Source organism: Rhinolophus sinicus, chromosome 16 (assembly GCF_057876585.1).
Source record: "Rhinolophus sinicus isolate RSI-liver-muscle chromosome 16, RSI-T2T, whole genome shotgun sequence".
Taxonomy (NCBI): domain Eukaryota; kingdom Metazoa; phylum Chordata; class Mammalia; order Chiroptera; family Rhinolophidae; genus Rhinolophus; species Rhinolophus sinicus.
In genome coordinates this window covers 166,022,454-166,045,337 of record NC_142516.1, presented here as the reverse complement: position 1 = coordinate 166,045,337, position 22,884 = coordinate 166,022,454, and positions in this window count along the sequence as shown.

Below are 22,884 nucleotides of genomic sequence, written 5' to 3'. Positions count from 1 at the left end.
AGATCCCTTGTCCCTTCCACCATGTGAGGACACAGCGAAAAGACAGTCTAAGAACCAGGCAGGGGGTCCTCACCAGACACCAAATCTACTGGTGCCTCGATCTTGGACTTCCCAGTCTTCAGAACTATTAGCAAAAAATTTCTGTTGTTTGTAAGCCACCCAGTCAATGGTGTTCTATTATAGCAGCCCAAGCAGACTATGACCCAAATGAAATGAGGGAGTGAAAACTGCTACCATCTAGAGTAAGAGTACTCCAGAGGGAAGAGCACAGAAATGCTCTGAGGAAATTGGGGGGGAAGGCACGGAGGCACTCAGGAGTAGATGCAGACTGATGGGATCTGAAGCGGATAAAAATTAGTCATCCTCTTTGAGAGAGAACACAAAATTAGATACAAAAGAGAATATTTAAAATAGAAAAGTCCCAAGAAGTTACAAAATTTTAAAAGCTCACAATCTGTAAGCATCAAAGTCCAATAATGATATTTACACTAATTAACTGTCCGACACACTTATAGAATAATATTTTCCTGCAGTTTGGCTGCTTACTTTTTGCTTCTTCATATGCCTCTAATAATGTAATAAATTCTTATGGAGATAATAGAAGGATGACTCAGTCTTTAGCACGTTTAAGCAAAATATTGACAGTTTATAAATTTTTCAGCTTTACAGTTCTTTTTGGTTATGCCCTGTAAATTTCTAAGAATCAAGATATTGGAAAATCTCAAAACTTTCTTTCAAATATGAGCTGTAAGATTTGGAAGAATTTTCCACAGAGAAAATTCTGGTTTTGTTTATTTCCAACCTTGTTTTTCCTACTACTGAACACGTCTAAAGCTGGGTGCTGTGAGACCACATTCTTATCTCTTTTAACTTCTGCCCTCCTCGCTTCACATCATGACACTGACGGGTGGGTCAGCAAAGAGGAGCAGAGGCGTTTCCCAGAAGCCCTTCCTCTGCCAAGATAGCTAACAACACACAGAAGTGACTGCAAGCCACATGGGTATATATCACGGACACAAGTAATATAGCCTTGAATCAACGTCCCCTTTGCTAGATGCCCAAAATGACTAAGGCCACTCCACTGCCTTTTGACAAGAGGGGGGATGTAACAGAGGGGAAAAGTATGGAAAGAGGCAGAGGACTTAACTGATGGTGATCAAAATAGTTTTCTTTTGCACACTTTACAAAAATCTGATGACCATGTCAGCACATTACTGTATAAATAAGAGGCCTGAACCTTAAGCTTCATGAAGTCCATGGTAAATCCACCTCTTCCAGAACAGGAAAATAACGTACACCTGCCCTACTGTTAGGTCACTTAAGAAAAGAAGGTCCGGCATTGTAGGATTTGTTTGGGAGAATAACTTAATATTACTGAGTTCAAATACTCAACAGGCCATGTCAGACAGATTTCTCATTTTGTACAGTTGTGCTTCACCAATAGGGGTGACATGAGACCATGGAATAAGCATAGTAGCTTTTGGGATGGTGATTTTACTGGCTGTGTGGTGGTAGCTGGTGAAGGGGAGGTGAAGACAGGTAATTTTACTAAGTTACTAGTCATTTTAATTTTCAAATATTTTATAAATATGTAAATCCAATTTATAATGTATGCTGATAGCTTGTGAATTTTTAGGCTAAAACAAGCTTCTAGTAGAATTTCTCCCTCGCAGTGGCTTGCGTTAGGGACATTACCGTAGTCCTTTTTTGCAGTTAGGAAATTTAGAGAAGTGTATTTAGACTAAAAGGTTTCATGACAGTCCTGACAACACTGGAACTGTTTTTTTTTTTTTTTTTCCCCCCATAGTAAATGGTTATTCACACGATCTACATGTATGGATAAGCATTATAGTATAGGGGTAAGAGTGCAGGTTTGAGTACCTGGACCCCATCACTCACTGTCTGGGTTGGTTGATCATTCTGTGTCTGTTTCCTCTATAAAATGGGGATCATTAAAGCATGTAAATTTGCAGTTGTTATGAGCATTGACTGAATTTTGGGCCTAAGTCAGTACTTGACACAAAGGAAGTGTGCGGTACCTGTCAGCTTTGAGTGATTGCTCCATGTGACTCCTTCTCAGCCTCCTCCCTCTGTCAGCAGCAGTCCTCACTGGTAAGACAAGTCACTGGCATCCACACTGCCACTTCCGGAACATGTCAGAAGGCCCGACATGTTCCGAATGGGACTTGCCACCAAGTTTCATGAAGGCCATGGTCTGCTCCTGTCATATTTTTAAATAGTGTCTTATAGCAGAAACTTTACCCTCCAAAACAAATCATATAAAATGTGGATACTTAGGCTGAACTACACATGGGGTGCCCAGAAGCCTGTCTAGTTGTCCCCCTTGTATATTACTATCCCTCTCTTTCAGGTTCCTGGGAACCCTCAAAATCTTATTGTTTCATAGAACACAGTTTGGGAATTCAGCAAATTCTCCTTCCTAAATTTCAAAAGGAAAAGCAACATTTCTCTAAATAGAGCCATGCCACCCTGTCATGGTAACGGGGCCAGGTTTACTGAGGGAAATTTATCCTCAGTGTGCCAATCAAACGTGGGTGCCAACCAAACTTTGAACTAAACTGTCAAGTAGACTGACCTGAGTTGCTTCTTTGGTTCCTATCCAGTGTATTTTATGGTTGTAGAGTGAACGAACAATTAACAGAAAGAAAATCGAGTGTTGGCCGTTAGATTCAACTAACATTTATGTAACAGTTAGACATCATGCCACTTTTAAAAAACAAAATTCAACCAAGTAAATTTGACTTTATTAAGTCAGCATCCCACCTAGCAACTAGACGGGAGCTTCCAGGGTTTGTATAGTTTTTATAGAAAGATGAATGGGACAAGGAAGCTATTAACGAAAGAAAAAACTAAAAAAGATTCTTTTTAGACCAGTACATCTTTTGTGGGGAAGGGAGCAGCAGGGGTTTTATCATGCAGATCCCCTTTTCTTCCTATGGAGGATGGAGAGGGCCTGGGAGACAGATTACCTCATCTGATGTTGACTAGAAAATTCCAGACTGGTTGATTAAAATTACATTTCTGGGGAAGGTTGAAACTGCAGTTAGGTCAGGTATTGGGTCTAGATTTGGTATCATGGGCTTTAGCACAAGTGATGCCATTTTTGGCTAATAATTAGATCAACATGAGACAGTTTAACAAGAGAAGATAACCAAATTTAATTACATGTGTGTGTCTGGGAACCCCCCATACATGAGAAGTTCAAAGACAAAGTTAAAATGAGGTAGATGGCATTCTGAGCTAAGGATGAGGTAAGGTGCCTTGGGGCTTTGGAGGGGAGGAAAGTCACGGAAGGACTGTAGGAAGAGCAGATATTCAGTAATTAGATGTTTGCCCTGCCCTCTAGATAGGTCACAAAATGTTATCTCTGGTAATGATGCTTATTATGGGCAAAACCCCAAATTTAAATTCTTTAAGGGAGAGGTAAAAGTTTCTCATGAGCCTGCAGGGTCTTAACTGCCTTCAGCTCAAAATAATTCACATGCCAAAGTGGCACATCTTGGGGAAGTCTGTTCTGAATCCCTTCAGTACTCAAATATGGTTTTGTGTTTTTTGTTTGTTTGTTTTTTAATTTCCCAGTGATTGGTTTTCAGGCTCGGCTTTTACAAATGACAAACTCTAGTCTCTGAAGGTCAGTGTAAGACACAGAGCCGGTAAGAGACATAACCAGGATTCCAACCAGGTCATCCAGCTGCAAGTGCAGCATCCCATCCCCAGCCCAGCACCACCATCCCAGGAGAGGAGGCCCTGATCCCTCTATCCCACCCTGCTAGTTTCCTGGTAGAAAATGTTGCTGGTGGTTCTTAAGTCAGAATTTTCTTAATATGCTTCAATTTGGCTCCTTCTGCCCTTCTGAGCCCAGCCCAGTCTCATCACAAGCATCACAGGCTTCCTTTTGTTTTCCAACAACTGTTTGTGCTGGGCTCCATGGAAGGTTAGTCAGGTAGTGGAGGGTCTGGCAATTTAAACCCCTTGGTTACCAAAGGCAAAGAAAAAGCCTTATTTGCTTAAGAGAGCTGTAATAAAAGGAGATCAGTACTCTGTATCCATTAAACATGCAACTTAAACTTCCCTCAGCTCTCTCCAGCCCTGGAGTGGTTAGAAAATAAACATGAAGAGGAGTCATGAGACCTGAAGTCCAATTCTGCCTTTTAAAACATTGTGACCTTGGGGAAGTTGCTTGACCTCTCCAGGCTCTGGATTCTTACCAATAAAATGAGGCATTTTGCCTCATGCCTGAAGTGGGCTTGTGTTACCACTAGGGGGCAGGCAAATACAACCCCTAAGGGGCTTACGTATTTGCCACGCTGGAGTAGGCAATGAAGTTTCAATACAAATAAATTAAATTTTTTTAAATAAAATAAAATACAGGGTTTCTGATAGGGTCTTTGAGGACCATCAACTCTGGACTACATCCTTCGTGTTGTTTGGGATCAGTCACCTGTTTTGTATATCACAACATTGTCTAGCATTTAGTGAGCACTTACTATGTACAAGGCAATGTGCTATACATATTACCTTTAATCTGCATGACAGACTTTGAAGGTGGGCATTATCCATGCTTTCTTGAGAAGGACCCTGAAACTCAAGGAGGTTAGGTAACTTGCCCAAAGTCACTTAGCTGGCAACTGGCAAAACTAGGATTCTACATGGGTTTGAATTCCCCTAAGCCAGACCCTGCCTTTATCCCATGTTGGTTCTCAATGCTCCCTCCTCTCACAGCCTTACGAGTGTGTGCACGTGGCCCGCTCCATCAGTGCAGTCATCCAGAGGCATGATGTCATGGAGACACTTCTCTCTTTGTATGAGTGATTCTGATTTCAGAAGACCATAGACATCACTAGTATATAAGAGATTAAGTCATGACGTATTTCTGGAACATTACTGGATTCCCCTCTTCTGTCTCCATTCATCCCACATAGCTCTGAGGGCCACATTCCACGTTCCGACACAGGCTGACACTTCTCCAGCTTCTGTTCTGTTCTTTCTCCATGCTATGCCCAAGGGAGAGGTGAGCCTAGCTGCAAATGCCCATGGGATTCATCCCAAATTCTCCCATCCAGCCTTCACTGTTCTCCACCCTCCCCAATCTCTCCATAGCTAGACTTTTGCACGAACTTGCTATTTCCAACCATGCAAATCAATATATTTCCTAACACTATTCAGCATTTGAAATACCCTTGTCTCTTACCACATATAAGTTATTTCTCATTTTTAACATTAAGTTCAAAATGTCTCCTCCAAAATGCTTTCCTTCAATGTCACCACTCAACTCTGAACATATTTTTGTCTAGCTTTTAGGTTCTATTTTATTAATTTTGTCACCAAGTATGTTGCATCTCAGATTGCCCATTTCACGTGTTTGTGGTATGTTCCTAACTGGAGTGCACGTACCTTGAAATCTCTGGTATTTGATTTCTCCCAGGATTTAACTGAGTGTTAATAATAATAAGTACTTGCTGAATTGGATTCCAGCCCTGGTCCTCATTATGAGGCAGGGCTCAGGTCAGGTACATCATTTCAATAGCTCCCTGGATCATCAGTGCCCTTGGGTGGCAATGGTCCTAGTTCTGCATTTGCACTTTAATGCATGATCTGGTATCATTCTCTCAGAAACCCAGGGAGGTAAATACCATGATAATTTCTGGTTAACAGACGACATATTCAATGGTCAATAGTTTTGTCCAGAGGCACAGTGCCGCCCAGGGTGGGCTATGAATCCAGACGTTCTGACTCTATCTGCCTTGTATCCACACTTTGGCACTGCCTGGTGTTGAGGGCTAAGAGCTGGCTGTGGGAGGAAAGACAGTCACGATGGTAAGAATGATGAGCATGGCACGGAGTGGCCGGTGGAATTATTATTATTCCACAGTGGGACTCTCCCTGTAGCCTCCAACATCTTGAATACATTCTACTAAAATTCATAAAATGTTTGAGACCAGAATTCTTACAGCAACTCTGGGCAGAGGCGATATAGCTCTGGAAGATGCACGTATCATGGTGAGAAGGCAGATCTCTAAAAGGAGTGGGTATGTCACCTAATGTCTGAACAAAAGTTATTATTTTGGTCACTAATCTTGTAAACAAAAACAAAACACACAGCAAAGAAACATTTATCACTTTGAATAAAATGACTCAGCCAGGGGGCGTGCCTATATGAGGTAACAGTAAGTTCCTAGCTGAGGATGAGCAGGCTTCTGTGACTTTCCCAAGCACTCTCTCCTTCCTGTCACTGCTGCGTGCTCCCTGCGGGGACAGCTGCTCACCTTGGAAGTGCAGTCATGAGGGGAAAGCAAAGGCCAGCGCTGTCTCTTACCCCTTGGTCTGTGTCTTTGCATCTGTTGTAGGTGCTGCAGGATAGCAAGCCCACCACTCAGAATGTCCCCCGCCCCGTGACTCAGTTAGTACTAGTGTTAATACTGAACAGCTGGACTGGCCCAGGGAGTGACCATCAGAATATACGAGGTCAGACAATTAAGTTCGTGAACTCATCCTAGAAAAATTGCTATATACCTCATTGCTGAATATCACCTTCAAGGTACTCCCTGGGGAAGCTATGCACCCATGCCAGCGCCTAGGCCACCCTTCAAAGCAATTTTGGAACTCTTTTTCTGGAATGGCCATCAGAGCTGTCGACATATTACCCTTGATGTCCTGAATGTTATAAAAATGTTCTCCTTTCAATATTTCCTTTATCTTCAGGTAAAGAAAGATGTCATTGGGGGCCAGATCAGGTGAGTAGGGAGGGTGTTCCACTACAGTTATTTGTTTACTGGCTAAAAACTCCCTCACAGACAGTGCTGTGTGAGCTGGTGCATTGTTGAGATGCAAGAGCCATGAATTGTTGACAAAAAGTTCGGGTCGTCTAATTTTTTCACACAGCCTTTTCAGCACTTCCAAATAATCAAATTGGTTAACTGTATGTCCAGTTGGTACAATTAATAATGAATAATCCCTCTGATATCAAAAAAAGTTAGCAACATCGTTGCAACAAGTTCACGAACTTAATTGTCAGACGTCATAATTATAAACAGTTTGCATAGAGAGTATCTATGGTTAATCCAAGCATGTGCTTTACTATTACTGTGCTGGCAGATAAGGACGAGCGATAAAGTAGCTCCTGGCTGGACTTCAGCTGGCAGGCAAGACTAGGATTGACTAGCGCATGGGTAACTGGTGGGTGTTGAGGAAAATACTAGGGGATGATGATATTATTCACGGCATTCTAAAGACAGACGGCCAGGTAAGTGGTACCCAGACCTGGCTGATTATTGGAGTTACCTCATGGGTTGAAGAAATACAGATGCTAGGCTCTGCCTAAGGCCTATTGAACTGTTAGCCACGGAGGATAAGGAGCTGCATTCAAAACACAAAAATCCCCCAGGTGATTTTGATAATCGATTTGAGAAATGACTTAAGGGAACTTTCCATTATTGCTCTTTACTTTTTTTTAGACGTCGCCCTCATTTCCTTGTTGAGATCAGGACTGTTTCCATAGTTACAAAGATCAATTATCTGAGCAAAGGGATAAGTGGACAGGGAATTCAGCAGGATTTATGTCAGGCACGCGTGCAGGTGTGCATGTGTGTGTAATATGTTTGAAATATGACTTTTAGTCTATAATTAAGCCCAACGAAAATGTGATATTTTAAGCCTTGGTTTCATTATGTGTACAATGGTAACAGTTATAATAAAAATGATGACGCATGTAAAACATCCCAAGTGTCAACTGTTCATCACTGCCAAGTCAATCCAAGTCAGTAACTGTTGTAAGTGCACGTTTATCTAATCCCACAATCAGCCTTATTTTTTTCTTCTAGATTAAAAGAGTTATGACTTTGTTTTTCTTTTCTAAACTTTCAATCTCTCCTAGACTTCCCAATAATAGAAAAATGCCATACAATTCCTTTAGTCGCAATTGCTCTTTTTCCAGTTTTTTTTTTTTATTGTAGGACAGCAGTTTTTCAATCACTAGATGGGCCAGTGGGAAGTCTAGACTGAAATCAGCATTGTGTCTGTACGTTTGCTGGGGCATTGCCTCAATAACTTTGGGAAATAAAACTTTCTGCAGAAGAATCAATTATATGTATCTGGCTTGGGGCCAGTTCCAAAACAAAGGACTCTGTCACTGGTTATAGTACTATTTCTAAACTAGATGATGCAGGATGTTCTTAATTGCCAGAAAGTGATAAAAATAAATATGGTGATTAGACACCCATTGTGTTTATCAGAGAATCTAAACCAGAGAAACCAGTGTTGGAAATTCTGTAAGCATTATAAAAATAAACTCAAAATAAAACAAAATTTCAAAGCTGTAATTCCCAATAAGGTGTCTCTAAACTAAATAACGAATGGGGAAAAGAGACTCAATGTAAAAAGTTAAAAACCCTAATCCATATATTTGCTGTGAAAATATCAAATAAGAAATTACTTAATAGGTGTTTTTGGGGAACAAACTTTTCAAGAATGGGTGCATGAATGTATGAATGGACATAATAAAAGTAAGAAGAATAAAAAGGGTGAAAATTTTGCTTCATGGTATTAAAAAACAACAACTAGATTCTGTTTATCCCATTGTATTGTAACATAGACTTGAGTATATCGTTTAGGATAGTGGATCCCAACTTTTTAAATGCCTCAAACTTCCTTTTCCCCCCAATACACTCCACATAATAGTAGTTTTTATTTGTAGTTTTATCCTATAATAATTGTGGCAATGCATAATTACAAGGCCATAATGAATTTAATAGCACTTCAAATAATTGATTTTTCATAAATCAGAGCAGCACTTATAAACTATATAAGATTAAAAATAGCAGTACCTATACATATAAGAAATTTATGCAAGCTACAGATAGTGCTTTGCAAATATAGATTCTCCCACGTTTCTTTGTATCAGTTTTTTAATTCTCCAAATGATCCATAGCCCACATATTTGTGATTACTACTTTATAGAGCGAAAACAACAAGAGTATATAATTTATTAGCCTCTCCCTGACATGCACTGTCAAAAGTCTGCTGGCTAAAAATTACTTTCTCTTACCTATGTCTGTATTGACCACCATTTACCTCGGGTGGAGCTCAACTTGTTGCCTGGGATCCCTGGCAACTCTTGAGTGTGTCTCAACAATACAATGTGGGACTAGAAAAAGAGAACCAGGGGAGAGCATCCAGTGTCTTATACTGGGGTGAGACTTGGGGTTAATCATTTTGTCTCTCTTTTCATGTGCAGCATAAAGACTTCAATGCTCCTGTTATTAACTCAGCCCATAGGGGACCAAAAGGAATAAAGTTAATAAGAAGGAACAATCTGAAATATTTGGTTGAAAGGTATTATTTAAGTCACTAGAGAGAACTGTCCAATTATTGATAAGGAAGAAGGATTGATATAAACTTGTAGGGTTTTCCCATTTATGTAAATTAATGGTAAGAGGTGTAGAATATACTATTTTCTTACATATATTTTATTCTTTTGTTAGTAGACAGAAATAAAGGCACCAGCCTGCAAGAGAAAGTTGGGAATAGCGGGACTGAAACAGCTATTCTTGTTTTTCCTTGCCTGTAGCTGGCCAGACCTATAATTCATGCGTCAGGTTGTGGCTGAGCTCCTCCAGGGCCATGCAATATCCAAGACTCAGTGGAGTGTAAAGATTCTTTGGAAGTTGTTTAGAAACATACATAATAAATTTTTGTACATTCAAAATACTGTTTATTTCTCGAACTCACAAGAGAGAAACTCTATTAAGTACTGTAATGAACCACAGGGTAGATGGGCCCTTGGGTAAACAGTTTCTGTACTATTGATTTACTGATTTGATTTCCTTGTAAAAGTCCATAACCTGAACCATTGTTGCAGAATACAAATACAGGTTTCAATCTAAGCCAAACATTAAAATTCTTTTATTTATTTATTTTTTAAAAAAGAATCTGAGCATTCTCTGGAAAGTGAAAGGACAGCTGGTTAATATCTTGGGCCCTGCAAATCAGTGTTTTGTGGTTTGATCAGGTTTGTGAGAATGAATCCTCTGTAGAGAGTGCCACAACTTCTATCAAAACACCACCAATATGATTTCACTTCCAGAAACTTCTATTTAGAATTCAATATCTCCCTGGCATTCCACTGTATACTATCATGACATGAGGATGTTGAGATCTGATTTTTGTCCTCAAAGAAATACACAATATTTACAATATTCATATAATTCCTTATAGTTCACAGAAGACATATAAACACATAAGATATAAATTTAAATTCCTCAGGCGCCAGGTAGATAGTGTCAACGTGTGGTGCTGCCTATTGTAAGATGGCAGGGAATGGTGGGGACTGTGACCAGCTGAGCTATGCATTACCCTTTTAAGTTCAAACTGACATTTTAAAAAACTGCTCTGCTTGTTCCAATGAAATATTGTGTGGGATAAATTTACTTCTTTTCAGATACATACAATCTCATTTGAGCTTCTAGCAACTATTTGAAGTTGACTTTATTGACACCATTTTGAAAATGAGGAGACAGAAACTCTGTGAGGTAAAAGTTTTGGGCAAGGTAACTTAGCTAGTAAATGGGACGGCAAGGAGAAGAAATTGAAGTCCTGTGGACCCAAGCCCAGTTATTTTTATAAAAAAAAACAACCCACTGAGTTAGGAAGACACAGAAGTCTCTAGCTATTTTGGTATTTACTCACTCTTCTCATCTAACTCATCATCCAAGGGCTCCAACACTGATTTTTGATGGCTGCTTTCCCCATATTATCGTACACGATTAAAGAACATAATACGTGTGTGTCAACACCCAATAGTCAATGTGCCTCTGATTATGTCAGAGACCTCTGGGTTGCTATCAATACATTGATTTTCTCTCCAAAGACAAGAAGAAGTTGCTGAGGAAAATAGCTTGATGCAAAAAAGAGGGATGCTCTAAATACTTTGTCACTCTTATGCGGCAGTGAACTGAAAATAAGTTGTAAGAAATCAAGTGGAATTTCTGGAAACTTCTAGCATAAAGACACAGGAGCGGTCACATGCAGATTAGCATATTTTTTATTACATGTTCTATTTTTGTCCCGTGAGATTCTTATTTGGACTTCATCGCACCCATTGTGCAGCTTTTGTTCTGAGGCTGTGAGTTTAATTATTTAGTTGTTTATGAGTGCATCTGGGCATAAGTGCCACAGTTTTATTTCCGTGAGAAATTTATGGTCAGTGAATTTTAGTAATTAATGAATAAATTATTTTTCCTCTATAAATGCCTCTGCAACTTGTGATTTCCATAACAATTTATAATACTTAAGAAAGGTTCTTTATTAGTTGAAAAAGCCAGTGCTAATGGAATCAGAAAAGGGAGATTTTAAATTGCTTTAATTAACTTTGTTAATTAATACTCAGCATGTGTAAGATATTGAATTGGCTTTGGTTAGCTCGATTAGAATTTGGTTGCCTAAAATCTATCTGACATATGAATGTACTTTTTAAAAGGAAATTCTAATTATTTTGTGAAGTAAATGGCAGGAATAAAAGGTTTTCCTTTTTGGTAATCTTGGATTCCCAGTATATCCTTGAGTTCCTGAAATTTGCCAAAAAATAAATTTTGCAAATGCAAATAAATGCACATGTTGGGGTTTCAGCAATAACAACAACAACAAAAAGCCGTAAAGCCACTTTCTGAGGTGATTTCAGGGAATCAGGGCAGCTTATGGCAGTTTGTATGTTTCAAATCTTTTTCAAACAAAATCAGTACACCGAAAAACTTTGAATAAACTGTATTCTCCTTGAGGATAGTGAATGCCTTATTTTTAGATCTTTCTAGGCTTAGCATATGGTTTCTCAATGGAAAACACAAAGCATCATTATTGATTTCTCTGTTTCCTCACACCCACATCATTTCATCTACAATTCTCATCAACACTACTTGCAAAATATGTGCTGGATCTGGACCCTTCTTACCACTTCTACCAACACTAGACAGTCCAAGCCCTGCCCAGACTCCCCGTTTCCAAGCTCTCTCCAATTACTTTCCAGCCAGTAGCCAGAGTGCTTCTTCCTCTGATGCAGTGACATGGGCCTTCATATTTTTCCAACATGCTGACACTTATTTCTGATGCAGGGCCTTTGCACTTTGCTGTTCACTCTGCTGGAACAATTTCTCTCCAGATATTCTCAGGCCTCATTTACTACCTCATTCAGGTCTCTGCTCAAATGTTACCTCCTTGGAGACACTTACCTGATTATTCTATCTAAAATAATCTCCTACGCCCCACCAACCTGACTTTAAAAAAAAAAAAAAAATTAGTATGGCTCTCAGTCAGGGTTCAAGAACTGCCCTTTCAAACATACTCTATGGAGTCAAGACTTTTCCACTCCTGGACAAAACTTTAGGCAGGGCCCATAGCATTCCTGATATTCTTTAATCATAAGAGCAGTCTTATTTCAGTGAGGCTAATATTAAAAATTTAAACTTTTAACTAGGCTAAACCATCTCCTCTCCCCAGGTTGGTCCTGCTTCAGGCTTAGAAGCCCATGTAGCAAGAGAGGAGGGCATTGTCAACTTCCATCTTCCAGCCTTCATCTTCTACCTTCCTTGCGTGTCTCACCAGATGCTCGTTTGTCCCTCCAGCGTTGGGCTGCACCAGAGAGGGGATTAGGGAAGTAGGTCACAGTCTCCTGGGCTAGTGTAAGTGTAGGCTGTCCTTGATGCCCTCTGGATATATGAATGTGACCTGTTTCTAGTTCTTTCTCTCATGGGAGCTTTGAGGGTTCTTGAGCTGTTTCTCCTTCCTGGAACCCCCAATAAGTTCTCCTAATCAAACTAGGTTTTCTCTAGTTTTGGAGAACTTTGCTCACCCACTCACGCCCTTCAGCCTCAGACTGCAGAAGTGAGTCAGATTTATGCCTCTATGGTCCTCTGACTCTGGAGATCACACCGAACTCTCCAGATGGAATGCTTTCATGACTGGAAGTTGGGGAAAGCAATCTCCTCTCCTCCCTGGGGCTGGAGTTGTGGAAACACCTAACCCTCAGATAGCTCTCTCCAAAACAGCCCTCTTTTCTAGAACCTTCTCCCTTGCTTCAAATATATATATATATATATATATATATATATATATATATATATATATATATTTTAATATAGTCTGCAGACTGGTGGGATAATGCTGGTGTAATTGGTTTCAAAATCTCTTCACACATCTTTCATGTATAGTCTGAGACTTGGCTTCAGGATGTGGAGGTAATTGTCACTTACTTTACTGTTCTTGGGAACTCTGCAAAAATCAGAGCCAGAAGAGTCCCATTTTAACAACCTGTTATAAAGGACAGGATATTAGCTTTAGTTTCAGATACTTTGTTTATAGCAGAATATTCCTAGATTTTTACCGCATTTCCAAACATCTGCCCCCATCAGCCTGTTGTTATTGCCTAAAATAATATTACTGATTCTTTCCTTGGTGTTATTAAGAATTTGTCACCAATTTGATAATGCCAAAATGACCTCCTCATTCAATTGACTAATGTGACAACTTTTGGGTTAAGTGCCTAAAATATTTTATTCAGTTCTCATAACAACTTTGAAAGTAGATGTTAATATCTCCATTTCACAGCTAAGGAAGCTAAGACTTAAGGAGGTTAATATGTATGTAAGTTTACGTAGTACCAGAGTCCTATAGGACTTGAACCCAGGTCTCGTTAAGACAAAGCCCATTCTGTTAAATTCTGTATGTGGGTAACTACAGTATAAATGTACTAATTTAGATCTTTGTTAACCTTTTGAGAAGCAGGAGTCAGCCACCAGTGTCTGAGTCTGTTCCCTAGGGTGTGATGCAGGGTGAGAACAGAATAGAACCTGGTAGTCACAATATTTAGCTGAAGCTAAAGTAATTAAAATCAAAGAGAGGTGGCAAAGTCCAGAAGATGGAATAATGCAACACATGTGATCAAATAAAATGAACAAAAATGATTCAAGGGATTGGTTCCTTGGTAGGAATTAGCGATATCAGCTAGGAGAAAGTATATATATAGATTTGAGGGCAAATCTAAGAATAGGTTCCAGGCAACCAGAAAAAATGGAGATTTGGAAAATGGGTAGATAGCGTTCATCTTCAACAATATCTAAGCTTTTTCTCTCCTTCCAAGACACATGGCTGAGCTACATTTCCTAGATCCTTTGCAATTAATTTGGGACCATTTGACCTGGGTCTGTCTAATAGAACGTAAGTGGAAATGATGTCTGCCACATCCAAGCCTGGCCCATAAAAAGCTCTTCCGCATAACTCCCATCTCTTCTCTCTTCCTGCATTGCAGCCTTGGAATTCTGTGGTACTTTAAGACTGAAGGAGTCTGGGTGCCTGGGTCCCCCTATTATCTACTGTCCCTTGCTCCCTATTCCTCATGCTGACCCAATGACTCATGTTAGACTATAGCCTGAGAGAGAAATAAACCCTTCTTGTGTTAAATCACTGAGAATGTGGGCTTTTGGTGAAGTAAGCCAATGTTACTTATCCTATAAGAAAAGCATGCACAATGGCTCAAGCTAAATTCTCTCCTCTTATGCTCATTACCAGAACATAAGGGTGTTCAAGTGGCTAATGATAATCAAAACTTGGACAGCAGAACCAAGAGCTAAAGCACAAGCTCCCCGAGTCTAGGTCAAAGCACAGCTCAGATTCAGTTTGTGTCTGTTTGGGATCTTGGAAAAAATAGTACAGCTTTGATGGGAGAGAGAATTATAAATTCTGAGAGGTTTGGCATTGGCTATAGAAAAGATGAGAGAGCTGAGGTGGCAAATCACACGACCTGAGCTTTCATATCTTGTGTAAGCTATGCTGATGGGTGAAGAGTTGATGAGACAGAAGACAGGGAAACTTGTGGTTTTGAGAAAGAATTGGCACAATAAATGTAGTACATAAAATGTGTGGGTTCTGAGAGGTACCCACCAAGGATGTAAGAGTTAAACTGTGAGATGAAAATGAAAGGACACAGTGGATGCAGAGAAAGGAATAGATCAAGAGATGCTTTGCATGAAATAAAACAACTAAATTTGGTAACAATGAGTTCGGCATAGAGATAAGTCATAGATAACGCAAAAGTTTCAAGACTTAAAGTTCTGGGAAAATGAATGGCAGCCCCATTGGCAGTGATATCAAGTACTTTGGGACAAGAACACTTTTTGATGGAAATGTGATGAATTTTGTTTTGGATAGGTTGAGTTACAGAGATTAGAAACACCCAGAAAGGTCCGGTGAGCAGTTGATAAAGTACTTTTTAATCAGGCTGACTTTCTTTTTTATTTCAAGCACAGGAAGAATTAGGCTTCTGATTATTGGAGACTTTTTGTTTTTTTGTCCAAATAGGAGTCAATCTAATACGTTCCAAGCACTTGATACATATCTTATGATGCTGGAGATGCTTAATACCAGCACCATTTTACCGGTATCTCTTGTTCTGTTTCCCTTCCCCCCACAATAACCAAGGCGACGGCACTAGGTTCACATGGCTAATGCATTTAGGAAGCAGGGTCTGCTGCTCTTTCATGCCCTTGATAGTTGCAATTTATTTCCTGACTTTGCCTTTCTGAGTTGGCCACTGCATGTGTCAAATTGTCTCATACACATCCTTGATCTTTTGTCCTGCTAACATTTTGCATATGATTACATTTCAGATTTTGCAATTTTCAATCATGCAGTAAACAGTGATGCTGCATTCATTTTAAATTCAAGAGATTGAAAAAGAAGTCAACTTGGTGCTGGAGACTGACTGAATTTCTGCAGGGGGCAAAGCATCTTAAAAGCCTGCATTTCAGCCAGAGGATTTGTGAGTGACCCTTGTGTCTGATATTCAGGAGGAGAAATTATTGATTTGAAGGTGATAGTCGTGTTAGTACATCGCTGCTGGTCAGTTTCCCATCTACCTTGGAGACCTAAAGCTAGAGAATATCAAGGACTACTTGGATCAGAAAAACCTGGGAGTTTAGCTACCTACTGGATCCCCAGGTTGTGCCAGGAGAATGTGTGTCCTGGGGAAGCAGTTAGTACATTTTCACTTCCGTACACATAGCAGAAATACTTGGAAGCAGCTCCCTCCTCTCTCTGAATCCATCATGAGACCAACGTCACTGGCCTTAGTGTTCAGTAGTTCCTTTTCTTCAATGCCTTTCACATAATCAATGTAAATCCAACTGTACCACCTCTCACTGAGTGTGGTGATTGTCAGGGAGGTGGGAGAAATGTCTTTTTGATGTATGTATTTGATGTGCTTATTCAAATATGCCCTCCGTCCACTGATGCTTGCATAATGACCTTTCACTGTCGCAAAGCCTGGGATTTCTGCTTCTGCGTGGGAGGCAGCACTGTGTTCTTAACTCCTACCATGTCCTCATTTCAAATCCTGTCAAAGAAAACATAGAGATGAAGGTTTCCCTTTTCTCCCTCCTCAGGCCAACTCTGCAAACTGGTAATGTTATTACCCTGGACTGTATAGATTAAAACTAAAAAGATAAAGTGATGATTAGGACTAAAGAGCATAGGGCAAAATAGCATATGCCAGCACTGTGAGCTAAGCTTTGCGCAAACAGGTGTACAATAAGGTTCTCAGGTGACCTCAGTGGACATTGGGTATATCAGAATAAGTAGGGGGACTCTTCTTCAAAGATACACGCCTAGCATACATTTCCTCTATCTCCATGGCAAGTAGTGACAGATGTTATAGCTAGAAATGTACCATGTGTATGACCAGTAGAGGAGAAAAAAGTTGACAACCAAATCCTGAGTGATTGATTAGAATAAGGTAAGAAAAGCATTGTTCAGTTTGAAATATTTACTGGTAGCAGATCAGAAGCTGAATATGAAAACCAGAGCAAACCAATCCCTAGAATTCAACATTTCCAAGTTACATGCACTTGGAATCAGATTAGGCTTCTTAATACCCGAAGTTTATAAGATTAGAAAATCGCATTGGCAGTTGTGCATGTTTGGATGGGAAGAGATATTAATACTGACCACTTGGCTTAGAATTCTCGTTCATGGAGGAGACTTCTGAGGCCCAGAAAATGATAATTGTCCAATGTCAGTGTGCTATGATGGCAAAAAAATCTAGACTTTACAGACACAAGAGTCTAAGTTTTTATTGTTTGTTTGTTTAAATTTTTATTAGGTTTAAGTGTGTTTTTCCAGAACTCATCAGCTCCAGGTAGTTGTTTCAATCTAGTCTGTGGACGGGGCAGCTCACACCGGCCCATGTGGGGATAGCACCACGAGAAATGTGCTCTAAACAACTGAGCTAACCAGCCACCCCTAAGTTTGGTTTCTTGATTTGCCATTTGACCTTCAGCAAGTTTCTTCACTTTGCTTAGCCTTGGTTCCCTGATTTGCAAAATCAGGATGTTAATACTGGTCTTTCAAGTTTATGGTAGAGAGTAAATAAACTAAAATCTCCAAAACAGTGCCAGGCATGTAGTAGGCGCTGAACAAATGGGGCTGATAGTATTATTGTGTTGGCTCAGAGAAGACAAAATTAGGAATAGAATTGCTATCCTCATTCTTGGATGCAGCTTTTGTTTTTCTACCTCCTATAGCTCTAAATCAAGTTGATATTAATAAAACGAGCACTTATAGAGAGTTTGCAAACACTTTCACATCTGCTACTCATGACGGAAAGGAGAGGCCAGTATTATAATTCAGCTACAATAGTAGGGGAACATTGATTTGACAGGTCACATGACTTGCTCAATAATGCTAATAAAGAACAGAGTTGGGACTGAATCCAAACTCAGGGCTTCTCCTTCCCCAAACCACTCCAGCTTTATTTCTTTCTAATCAGTGCTTAATGTGTCACCATTTCCTCCATTCCCTAGTTAAAGGTCAGTATTAGTGCTCTCCAAACATATTCTCTTTCTTCTTCCATATATTTATCTCTATCTCTGTAGAATGGTAATATAACTGGTATATTGAATTGTTGAACTCTATAGGGTGCAAATAGAAAACCAATTTATTATTTCTCATTATTGTCCTTTCAAACATTGCGGATATTTTATTCCTGTAACTGGGAGGAAATCTCAGCTAGCTTCTGATGGCTTCAGGAAATCTTAGATAATAAAATGTCAACTGACCTTCCAGCCATGATGGTAACTGGTACTTGACTAGTTCTTCCAATATAAATAACTATAAAGCTAGACAAATATATGTGGAGCAACTATTTTCAGATGCTAGACAACAGGCAGCAATGGATGATAATCCCCGAGAGAAGGAAAACACAGGAGCCCTTTGATTACTCCTCCTTTCTTACTGGAGGCTCTTTGAGACCACGGCCCAGGAATTTGAAACCCAAGCAAAGCACAATAGTTTCACTGAGCTAAGGAGGCAGAGTTTGGGGATGCTGAGGCTGTACCTTGCAGTGATAGACACCTGAAAGGAGAGAGCTGGACAGAAAAGGAGTTTCAGAAATCTGCGTAGGGGTTTCCTTGAATGTCTGGCCAAATACTAAGCTGGGAGAGGCTCTGTAAGGCCTAAGGGCAAACAGCTACTTAGACAGGGTGAGATGACCTCAGACTTTGGAGATCCCAGGGTTCAGGGTGGCATTAGAATTCTGACCAACCAAAGTAGACAGACCTTGCTGAAACTTCAGGCATTCAATTGAAATCCCAGAAAGACCACGACTCAAATGTTGGACTACTCTGGCCTTAGAGAAGAAGTGGGAAAATGTGTCCTATAACCAGTAGAAAAAATAATCAATGGAAACAGAGATGACAAAAATCTTGGAATTAGCAGGAAAGAACTTAAACAGCAATAATAAATATATTCAATGATTTAAAGGAAGAAAGATGGTCATTCTCAGTAGAAAAATTGGAATTATAAAACAAGAACTAAATGGAAACACTAGGATATTATATATATATATATATATATATATATATATATATATATATATATATATATATATAAAATGGAAAATTCCCTGGATGAGTTGAATAGGAAATTGAACACTGTACAGAAAGGATCAATGAACTATCCAAATTGGCTCAGAGGAAAAGAGCCTGAGAAAAGGAATAGCCTTAGCGACTGTGGGGCAACATCACTCCATCTAATTTATGTGTAATTGGAGAGCCTGAAAGACGGAAGAGTGAGACTGAAGCAGAAAAACAAGGAAGAAATATTTACCAAATATTTGAAACTTGATCCCTACATTTGGGAACAAGACATTTTCTCTTACAGCTTCTTTTCAACGTTGTACTAGATGTATACAGTATAATGAGGTATAATAAGTGAATTTAGCAAGATTGCAGGATTCAAGAATGCAGGATTGCAGGTCAATGTATATAAACAGTTGCATTTCTGTATGCATTCAAGAAACAATTAGAAAATGAAAAGTCAGTTTCATTGCCAATAGCATAAAAAAGTAAAACATATAGGAATAAGTTTAATGAAAGGTGTGTAAGATCTCTACATGAAACACCATAAAATATTGCGGAAAAGAATAAAAGAAGACCTAAATACATGGAGAAATATGCCATCTATGGATTGCAAAATTTAATATTATTAAGAAATCAACTCTTCCCAAATTGTTCTATAGATTCAATACAATTCCAGCTGAAATTCAAGCAGGTTTGTTTTATTTATTATTTTTTTCATAAAAACTGACAAGCTTATTTATATGGAAATATGAAGGACTTAGAATAGCCAAAACAATTTTAAAAATAAAGAACCTATACTCCTTGATTTCAAGACGTGCCTTATATTATCATAATCAAGATGCTATTGACGTAAGGTTGGACAAACAGGTCAATAACAGAGAAAAAAAGAGTCCATAAATAGACTCACATCTAAATGGTGTTATGGTTTTATAGGCAATCGCAAATTCTTAGATATACCTCCCACCAAGATCTCTTGAATATGGATGGGCCTGTGACTGCTGTGACAAAAATAGTATAATGGAAGTGACACTATGGTTTCTGAAAGTAGGTTGTAAAAGGCTATGCACTTTCTGCCAGTTTCTCTTGGGACATTCCTTTTGGAGAAGTCAGTCATTAGGTAAGACTGCCCTATGATTGCTTTACTAGAAAGGTCTCGTGAAGACATTTTGGTTGATACTCTCAGCTGAGCTCCCAGCAGACAGCCAGCATGCCAGCCACGTGAGTGAGCCCTACTTGACATCCAGCCTAACTGTGCCTTCAGATTGCCGCAGTCCCACGCAAAATCTGCATGTAGCCACGTGAGGAACTCCAAGGTAAGAACTGCTCAGAAAAGCCGTTCTCAAGTCCCTGACCCACAAAATAGTGAGCAAAATAAAAGACTTGTTCTAATCCATTAATTTCTGTAGTAGTTTGTTATGTAGCAAAAGTATTTCGATAAATGAATGGAAAAATGAGTCTTCTCCAAAAATGGTACAGGCACAAGTGGATATCTGTATGGAGAAAAAAAAAATTCAATCCATACTTTGCACTATACATAAAACATTAGTACAAATTGGAGGACGGCCTTAAATGTAAAAACACAATATAGAACTTCTAGATAAACACATTATAAATATAACAAATGTTATATTTATGCAATGGAATGTGTTCAGAATTAAGAAAAAAAAAAAAACCTACTGATTCATGCAGCATCATAGATGTATCTGAAAAACATTATTCTGAGTGAAGTAAGCCAGAAACAATAGAGCATACATTTACTGTTATAAAGGTTTAGAACAGGTGAAAACTAATCTATGGTGATGTTTAACCTGCACAGGGGATGAAATTCTGGTACTAGTGCCCTCTGTCTATGGCAGGTTTCCAGTGGCAATTATTTTTTTTTTTAGGTTCTATTGTGGCTTCCATAGAAATACTCTGGTGGGAGCTCTCTAACTGTAATTCTGATATTTGTGTCTCAGGCTCTGTGAATCCAGCGGCTCATTCCACGCTTCTGCTTTCTTTAGAGTTTCCTTTCTACAGGCAGGAGGATCGCCTGAGCAGTCACTTGAGCACTGGTACCAGAATTTCATTCCCTGTGCTGGTTAAATATCACCATAGATTAGTTTCACCTGTTCTAAATCTTTATATCAATAAATTTATGCTCCAGGTTGGCTTTCTTCACCATGTGGCACATCTCCCCATAGAAGACATTCACAAATTCTCCCATGATAATTTGCAGTTTGTTCCCAGTGTAGGTTTTACTCTGTAGTCATGGACTTTAGCCTCTTGCCTCAGGCATTTTCAGGCATGGTTCTGACATCAGGCTTGGACCCCGCCTATGTCAGGCAATCAAGGTCAGACTCCCTGAGCCATTCACTAGGAAATTCTTTTACTTGCTCTCTTCTTCTCATCTGCCTATGATGGGAAGAGACAATATAGCCCTCCAGAGCTTGCTGCAGTAATTTTGCGGTGGAATCCCTTTAAAGTTAATCTTTTTATCCCCTGGATGGTTGATGAGCAAATCACGGCAAAACTGATTTCTCATCATTTGCTTTGCAAATTCTGCATTGGCGGTCTTGCTCTGCACTTTGTAATGTAGGGGTATTTAGTACCTTCTGTTTGCTTTCTCCAGTGTTAGACTAAGGCAGGAATACTCCAACTTTAACATCTTGTTACAGAAAGGGGGCATTTCAAAGCCCTGGGTGATGACCTTTAACTGACATTCTCGACTTTCCAAAACAGAGCCCTTTTCCTAAATTATTGGCTGCAGAAAACTTGTCAGAAGATTCAGTTTGCCCACAATGAACATTAATGTCAAGAGTAATAGTTAATTTTGTGATGCTTTCAGCAGTGAAAGTTCTCTTGTCTCACCAGTCTTTCTGCCTCCCACAAATAAAAAAACCTGACTATTAATGGGGGTGTTAGCTAGTTTCCCTCCATTAAATAAGTCTGTGTTCTCATTTTATAATTTTATTTTTAAGTAAAAAAATCAATATATTCACTACTATGATGTGATAAGACATAGTCTCATTGCTATTTCAAAAAGCTTTGTTTTATTTTATTTTATTTTCAGGTTTATTGAGGTGTAATTGATATATGAAAAAATTCACACATTTAAACTATACATCTTGAATTTGGACTGTGATACCATTACCGCAACCAAGGTACAAAACGTGTCATCCAAAAATGTCCTAGTGTTATTGGGTACGTGTGTGTATTTTAAGAACACTTAATGTGAAATCTGTCCTCATATTTTATAGTGCACATTACTAGATTAACTATAGGTACTACGTAGTACAGCAGATCTCTAGAACTTATTCATTTTACATAAGTGAAACTTTTAACCTATTAGGCAATAATTCCCACATTTCCTCCTACCCCCAGTCCTTGGCAAACACCATTCTGTTCTCTGTTTCTATGAGTCGAACCTTATGGCAATGGTTAGTGGCTTGTAGCATCTGTTGCAATGACCACTATTTGGTATTGAAGTAAAAATACCTCCTTGTTAACAAGTTATACCAAATGGGTGATTTAGTTCTGGATTTCCTGATAGAAATAGTAACCAGTGTGAAAAGCAAATCAGAACCTGAGAATGTATAGTGACAAGTATGGTTTTCTGTACGAAGAACAGATTTTCTAATGGGAAGTTGAATTTTCTTCTTCTTCTTCTTCCTGTCATTCTATTGCTGTCTAGACGCCATTTTTAGTTGCAAAATTCATTTTCCATTTTGAAGATGATGATAGAAAGTTGGCATTTCCTTTTCTCCTTTTGGCTTATCCAAAAGCACCAGAAAAGAATGAGTAATGGAAACACAATATATCTTCAATAAAAGTGGGAGATAGTATAAATTTTGAACAACAATGTAGGTAAAGTAGTAATAATAATGGTGATGATCAAACAGAGGGATGGGATGAATTAGAGAGTGTCCATGTAGGTAGATCCCAGAAATCAGTGTGCTTTTCTAAGTAGGGGCCTCACTTAGAGGTG